We start from the raw sequence: 8,170 nt of genomic DNA on the forward strand, positions 1-8,170 counted from the left end.
ACAACTTCTCTAAATTATATTATTTATTATATGTTTCTGACAACACTGTTGTTGCTTTCCAAAATATCCTTGGAGCTAGGACTACTTTTGAAGCAGTAACTCAGTGTATATCGTTTCCAACTGGATTCTGGGAATTGCAGTTCTACTATGTAACGACAACAGAGCTACCAGAGGTGTTGCCAAAAATACTACTAGAATGAATCTTGCACAGTATGACTTTAATGACTTTACTGTCTTTTTTATTTAAGCTAAAGCTTACCTGTGAAACTCCTGGTAGTTTTCTCTACATATCTCTAATACATTATAATCTGATTCAGACTAGTGCTCACTGAAAACGTCTAACGGCAGGTCTCGCAAGTCACAACTCGGGGCGGCAGTGCAGGGGTAGAGTGGCCTGTAGAGCAGCCGGATGGGTCAACTGTGAGGTTCCCAGTTCGATCCCACGCTCCCCCAGAGTTGGTGTCATAAGTGTCCTTGAGCAAGACACCCTAATTGCTCCCGATGTGCAGGTTGGTGCCTTGCATGGTTTCCACTGCCATCGTTGTGTGTGAATGTGTGTGTGAATGGGTGAATGTCAATGTAATCCTAATCTATGTAAAGCGCCTTGGATAAATTCGGCGCTATATAAATGCAACATTTATCATTTACAACTCAGACGAGGTGCAACATCACACACAGAACGACGTAAATGCAGCATTAAGGGCTTTTTTTTTTACTGGACTTAGACTGTGTGTCCAGTCAACTGGTCTTGTACTATTCATTGTGGTATGTTTGGTGTGGATTGTCTGTATGAATTACCCAAATTCTGGAGAATCAAACGTATGCATAATTCATAGGACATGGAATAATAAATGAGGGCAAAGATAGAGCAAAGAAAAGGGTAGAGCTCCTTTAGGGACACATTTTGGGGGAGAAAAGTAATTGACATGTACATTTTATTGAACTCATTTTTGCTCGCATAGTATGTTCTACTTTTGGAAATATTTTACTTGGGAAGGCACAAGCTAGTACACTACTGCAGTTTTTGGAGAAACTGGCTTACTGTAGTTTGTTTCTTAAGTTCATGACTTCAAATGATACACTAGTATTGATTCTACTATTTCCCTAATTTAGTCATTATGTCAATTAATTCCTCCCCACACACATCTGTGTGTTGTATCCTACTGGCTCACCTGCCAGTGAGGAGCCCCCACCGGGAGGACGCATACTATAGTTTCTTCCACCCAACAGTCCCTGTTGACAGGTGCCACCCTCAGCCCGTAGGAGTACTTACAGTGACAAATATGATTATCACCCTCCCTACCCAGCTTAATCCCAACACCAATTATGTTCGTTTAGACACTCGACAAAGACGTATGGACCGTGGTGAATTTGCCACTGCACCACCCAAGCACGATCAGTCTAGTGGTTGATGCTAACGAACTAGCTTGCTATACCCTGGAGTTGTATGGTACTCTGGGTTGAAACACCCAGAAACTAGAAAGGTGTGTTTTGTGACGACAGTGCAGGCTGCATGCTGGTCTAGTTGTTTGACTGTAGCAGGTGTTGGCTGTGCTGTTGATGTGCAACAGTTATGGAACCAATTGCTTTAATTGATTACAATAAATTAGAGCTACACGGCCATCACACTTAACACATTTTGTGCCCAAGACGTCCGCAAACGTCCTGGGAAACGTCCCGCGTGTTGTGGACGTCTTTGCAAAAAAATATGTCAAAAAAAATGAATGCAAAACATGGGCACCCTGGTTTTTGTTGCGTGGGCACACAAAGCGTTAAGTCCAAGGGGCCAGTGAGGCGCTCCAACGTTGAAGCACTGGGCCCTAGTGGTAAGAGGAAGGACTGCAGGCGGACCCGTGCTTTAACACGTAGGACCATCACTCCCTACGTCACCCATACGTCACCCCGGACCTCAAATTTGAGGTCCGGAGGAGGTACTTCCGGCAGTCTTCCGGGTGCTTCAAAACGCCACTGAGCAACTTCATCGAAATGAATAGCTTGGGGGCGGGGCTAGTGCTCCAGTTCGGTCTCTATCCTTTATACTACTCTATGGTTAAGTCGCACTGCTGATCCGATCTCTGAGTCATAGTGTCGGGGGCTTTGTCAGAGTACCCATTGTAGTGACTGTACCCGTCTGTCTGTGTCCCTTTTGTGCCCATATATGGAGATCCCTGATGTCATCAGTATATGCCCACATTGGAATGCCCATACATGGGCATATTGGTTGGATCGGCGGTTCTGGACAGCTGGATTTCCAAACTATTCGCTGGCGGGCACCGCAATCCCTCCAGTCCCGCAATCCCTCCAGTCCTTGCTGCTGAAGATCATCGGCCCCATACTGTATATGCATCATGGCTATAGCACAGGGGTTCTCAACCCGTGGGTCGCGACCCCTTGGGGGGTCGCCAAATTATTTTAGGTGGTCCCCAAATTATTTTCAAAAATAAAAAATATTTTCACGATTTTTCAAAAATAGCAGACCTACAAGCTCGTAGCGCGCCACTCGGTGGCGCGCTATGAGCTTGTAGATCTGCTATTTTTCAATAGCTAAATTATAACAATGCTTAAAACACCAAAAACGTTGAGAACCCCTGCTATAGCAGGTCCACCCGCACTCCCTCAAAAACATTCAAAAAATTCAATTTTTACTCATGAGATTGGTAGATCAGCTATTTTCACTATATTTCCGCATAACACCAATCTGGGAACCCATTAGCCAAAAAAGTATTTAAAAAAAAACAGCGCCCTGTTTGGGGCGCCTATGTTTTCATTCCCAGTAACAACATTTTAGTTGTTGCATCACTTTTTGCATCACGTTTTTATAAGTCTGCATCTTCTCACGGAATCAGTTATTATATTATCAGTTATACAACAGGTGTAAGGTAAACCGTACTGGAGACTTGTAATATTCATATAGGTCGAGTGATTTGATCCACCACCGAAAACTGGACTATGAATAGGCCTTTTTCGTCGTACTTATTTCTGACTATGCTCCCCCAAAAGTCTTATGGTTAAATGGTTAAACATTGATAAAATTGAATATCAAATATCTAAACATTGAAGCAAGCAGCTTAAAAACTCTGGGGTAGTAGTTCAATTTTCTGCAGAAGTGCTTTCAAGTGAAACACCCCTTTAGGAAAATGTTGATGACCTAGCAACATGCTTAGGAAATGAAAGTGTGATTGTTCTCATCATCTCTTGTTTTATGTTAACTTAGATAAAACCTCATCATACACACCAGGGACAGCAGCACGTATTGGCCATCAGCCCTGCTTGACTTATTTTGGCTTCTGTCTATTGAATAATGGGACAAAAGTTGGAGGGAGTACCGCACACTGTCTTCAGCTCTTCACTTACAAAAACTATTTATTTAGAGTACAACGTTTCAGTCACCTCCAGGCATAAAGAGGCAGCTGGCACACAGCCAGTAGTATAGCCCTTTCCACACCTAAGCGCAAAACGGTCGACAGCCACGCACTTCTTAAGCTCTGCGCAGCTTAAATTCCAAGTTTTTAGACAGCTGGTGGATGGAAAAGAAGCTCCACCTCCGTGGACTTTTTGCGCGGAGGAGAGCGTTTCCGGGAATCTGGCCGTCGCGCAAAAAGTCCGCGGAGGTGGAGCTTCTTTTCCCTCCACCAGCTGTCTAAAAACTCAGAATTTAAGCTGCGCGCAGCCGAGAACATGCGCGGCTCTTTCCATAGTGTGGCAGCACCTTATATGTGACAACTCTCAGATTGGCGAGGGCCAATCAAAAGCCACACGCCAATCTGTTACCATGGAGAGGGACGGCCCACACAGGTGAGTGAAGGTGGTATTTTTTCAATGGTAAAAGGAATGTTGTTAAAGAACATGAGAATAAATATAGCTACAAAGGATTTGTTTTTATGTCCGGATACCCCGGATAACCCATAATATCGTCATCAGTCATGAATAAAACACCTATAGGGTCTACTGAGTAAGGTCACAGAATAAAGTAAAATATTGTTGATCAGGACAAAAACAGGATGGACAAATCTAAAAATCCAGAGACAAAGGCCGATTTGGATGCCCCACAGTTTATCGGTATTTGTTGAATTTTTTTAATACATTTTTTTTGTTCAAGCTTTGCGTGCTTATATTAAGGATTCCACAGATTTGATAAACATCTTCTGTACCTGACCTTCCTACTGACACATTTATGCTAACCTTGGACATCAACAGGCTCTACACCAATATACTCACTCTGAAGGTCTAGAGGCCTTGAGTATGGGTACAATTTGTGCGCCTAATTATGTTAATTTCGAGAAGAATAGTTATTTCGAGAAGTAAGAAAGAGAATAACTTTAACCATGGGAAGAATGTATGCCTCGTCCTCCCACACATTCTGAAGTACTACAGATACATTGATGATTTCTTTCCAGAGGACTATAGACTACTTGAGCAGCTTTATAGAATTACTAAATAGTTTTAATAGACATTTGGGTCAAATATCAAAATGACATGACCATTTAACCCTGAGCTAGAAGCATAGAGCCAGGTCCACACTGCCCCGACATGTCCGGTCGGTTGCCGATGTCGGGAGCGACGCTATCCATGTTGTAGTGATGAGTGACTGTAGAGTGGACTTCTAGTCTGCTCGTCATGTTTCAGGGCTGACTACTGGTGTAGTGTGTGAACTAGATACCATATTCTCAATATCAACTCTCAATTAATATATGTAATACTAATCAATCAAATCCAGTCTCCAAATCAACTCCAAAGCAAGACTAGCGAAAATAAAGCTATCTTTGTTTGTTTTGGTGTGAAGCGCCAGATTCTGTGAGTGAAACAAGCGACCAGGTCTATGAAAACAAATCCAAAAGAAGCAACCAGTTTCACTACTTGAGCCCTATTACATCAGCTATTTTTTAAATGAATCATGAAAGCAATCCCAAATAAGCAACTACACTTCAGAAATGAGCCCAAACTATAAAGCAACGGGCAACTATGAATATTAAGCTATGTTACAACTAGCCCAAAGTCGCTTATAATAAGCAGACCTGGCAACACTGCAAACCAGCGCTTTCTGCAATGTGAATGGTGGAAAATAATCTTTCGTCGGCAGAAAAATGCTAGTCTGTTGCAATATGAGAGTTTTAAGTAGTCTTTGACTGGTCTGGACATGTTTCCTCGGTCTGGAGTCACCTTAAGTCACTTCATATATTCAATTGGTTATCAACGGTGACTTATCAACCACCTTACAGAAAGGAGTCGGACACAGACAGAAACACATTACTACTTGACTCCAAAGAATATGTCACACAATAGATGACTACATGAATAAACCCAGTGAGATGAAACAGTCATTTATTCAAAGGGGCTACCCGACATAATGGGTTGATTAGGGATTAAAGGTGGCCTTACACTAGCTGATTTTTTTCAATCCACACACTACAGGATAATCGGAGTGGGGCAGAGCAAATATCAAACATTCTTGATGTTGATCGGGTCGATCGCGCTTTGAACGGTCGGGCACCCCCCGAGCGTCAAAAATGCCCGATTATCGGCTAGTGTAAGGCCACCTTTAATTCACCATTACAGAAACCCCGGTCTGATCTACTATAAGGGTAAAGAACAGGACAAGTCGATTGTAACTTATTCCCCATATTCCTATCACATCTGGTCAGTCTTCAAAAAACATTGGCATTTGCTACAGTCTGGAATGATCACATACAGTACTATCCAATTCCCCACAGTCTTTTTTTTAACAAACGTGGGAGAAACGTAAGAGATTCTCTCATCAAAGCAAACTTTTCAAGTGTCAGACCAGCGCAACTCACACAAACCCTACTTCTAACGAGAATAGGCTTTTTGGATTGGATGTATTTGAAGGCCCTTGACCCTTGTAATTTACTTGGTCTGATCCTCAATACATATTTGGATATTATGTCCTTGGAACACAACAATTTTGCTAGTAGTTGTTGATATATCCAATGTTTATATGCTGCCTCATTCAGTAGACCCTATAGGTGTATTATTCATGATTGCATTACCTTTTTCTTCTGACTTATTACATTTTATTTTTGCAGCTATATTTATTCTCATGTTCTTTTAACAACATTCCTTTTACCATGGAAAAAATACCACCTTCACTCACCTGTGTGGGCCGTCCCTCTCCATGGTAACAGATTGGTGTGTGGCGTTTGATTGGCCCTCGCCTCTCTGAGAGTTGTCACATATCCTGGCTGTGTGCCAGCTGCTTCTTTATGACTGCTGAAGATCCGAGTGACCAAAATGTTTGTTTTTTGTACATGGAGACAGTGTGCAGGACTCCCTCTCCCTGTTACCCTTTTCACCATTATTCAAGTTCATTACTCTGACACGCCTGTCTGTCTCCGTAGGTGTGCAAAAGGATATTTCTCTTCATGGCTTCTGTGTGTTGCTCATTATGCCAGCAGTGGCTCCCTATCGAGACAAATTATTGGCTTAGGAATGTGACAAAAACAAAAAAAAATATCCATGAATTCAATCCATTATTTTTGGGGTGAACCATCCCTTATTATACGTATTATTTTGAATATTATTTAAATACAAATCTAGATTTAAGGTTATTTTAGCAAATCTATATGGTAGATATACCATAGATAATCTGTAGGGTAGCATACAGTATAAAATAGAACTAGTACATGTGTCTGGAGGTGGTCTCCGTATTGTTCCAGACATTTTGGCCCTGGTGTCGGCAACCTTACTGGTTGACAATGTCAGTGAAGTTTCTTGAAGCAGACATGGATTGGACACTATATGCTCCACCATCTTTATTGTAGTTCAGACATCGTTGTAATTACGGGTGTAAGCGGGAGAAGGAGACAATGCACATATAATATAACGTATGGATTGCAGCTGCTAACACTGAATAGTCAGATTGCCATAGAAAACAAATACAAATGTGCTTGTTTATATTTGGAATTCATGAGGGATGACAAGGATTTGGGAGAAGTCTTCTGACAGTAGGTTGGACTGCACTAAGTGCACTTAGCAACCCAGAACCAAAAAATTGATATGAACAGTCTATCTGCTCTATCAGCTGCAATAGGGAGGTCCATTTCACCATATTTATTAGCCATCCATTCTTAGTCAAGTTATAATGTTCAAAAAGACAGTAATAATGATAGTGAGTCAAGTGCGTTATTGACAACCAAAATTGACAGCGTCATGTATATGACAACGTTGGAAGTGCAATTAATCTTCCCTTTCATTCACAATCTTAACGGTTTCCAACATTCTTGTTGATCCACCATTATTGATTAATTTTAACTACTTTTATTTTCTATCTAGTCCAGCTAGTACCTCAGCCTCAACCTGCTTGCTGCTCCAGCACGGTTTCACTAGCGGCTGATCGGCAACATGATGCAAGGTGTTTGTAAGCAAACATGGATGGTTCCTTGGTGTCAATCAAACCCGTGGTTCATCGTTTGTCTGCCTTAGAGTGATTAGCTGACTATCAGCTAATCATAGTAACGTAACGCTTATTATAAACTCTGTCATACGACAGTGTTGCACGATGAACATAGGCTAGCAGATCTAAAAGCTCACATGTCACGAGCGACACCGTTATACGCTGAAGTACAAATCAATCAGGTTTCACCTTCCCTCAACTTTCATCTTCACTGTATTTTCTCTTAACGTTTCTTATTAGTTTTACCGCATTCTGTTCTATTCTTCCCATCCCCCCTCTCCTTCTCTCTTTCTTTCTTTCTGTCTGTGTCTGCTCTCTCTCTCTCTCTCTCTCTCTCTCTCTCTCTCTCTCTCTCTCTCTCTCTCTCTCTCTCTCTCTCTCTCTCTCTCTCTCTCTCTCTCACACACACTCATCCACCCCTCCCCTCACTTTTCAGTTTTTTTCCACCCCCCCACCTCCATCTCTCTCCATCTTCTCTCTCTTTCATTCGCTCTTCTCCTTGTCAGTCACCTTCCATCTCTCTCTCTCTCTCTCTCTCTCTCTCTCTCTCTCTCTCTGTCTCTCTCTCTCTCTCTCTCTCTCTCTCTCTCTCTCTCTCTCTCTGTCCTATCACATACTTGTATCAAAGTCTGTGCACGGAACAATCTCCCAATACTTTTCTGTACTATAAACCCCACTTGATAAATGAGAGAGACAGACAGACAGACAGACAGATAGAAATGGGGAGATCGACAGAGAGTGAGAGAAAGAAAGGCAGAA

This window comes from Electrona antarctica (assembly GCF_951216825.1).
Source record: "Electrona antarctica genome assembly, chromosome: 3".
Lineage (NCBI taxonomy): Eukaryota > Metazoa > Chordata > Actinopteri > Myctophiformes > Myctophidae > Electrona > Electrona antarctica.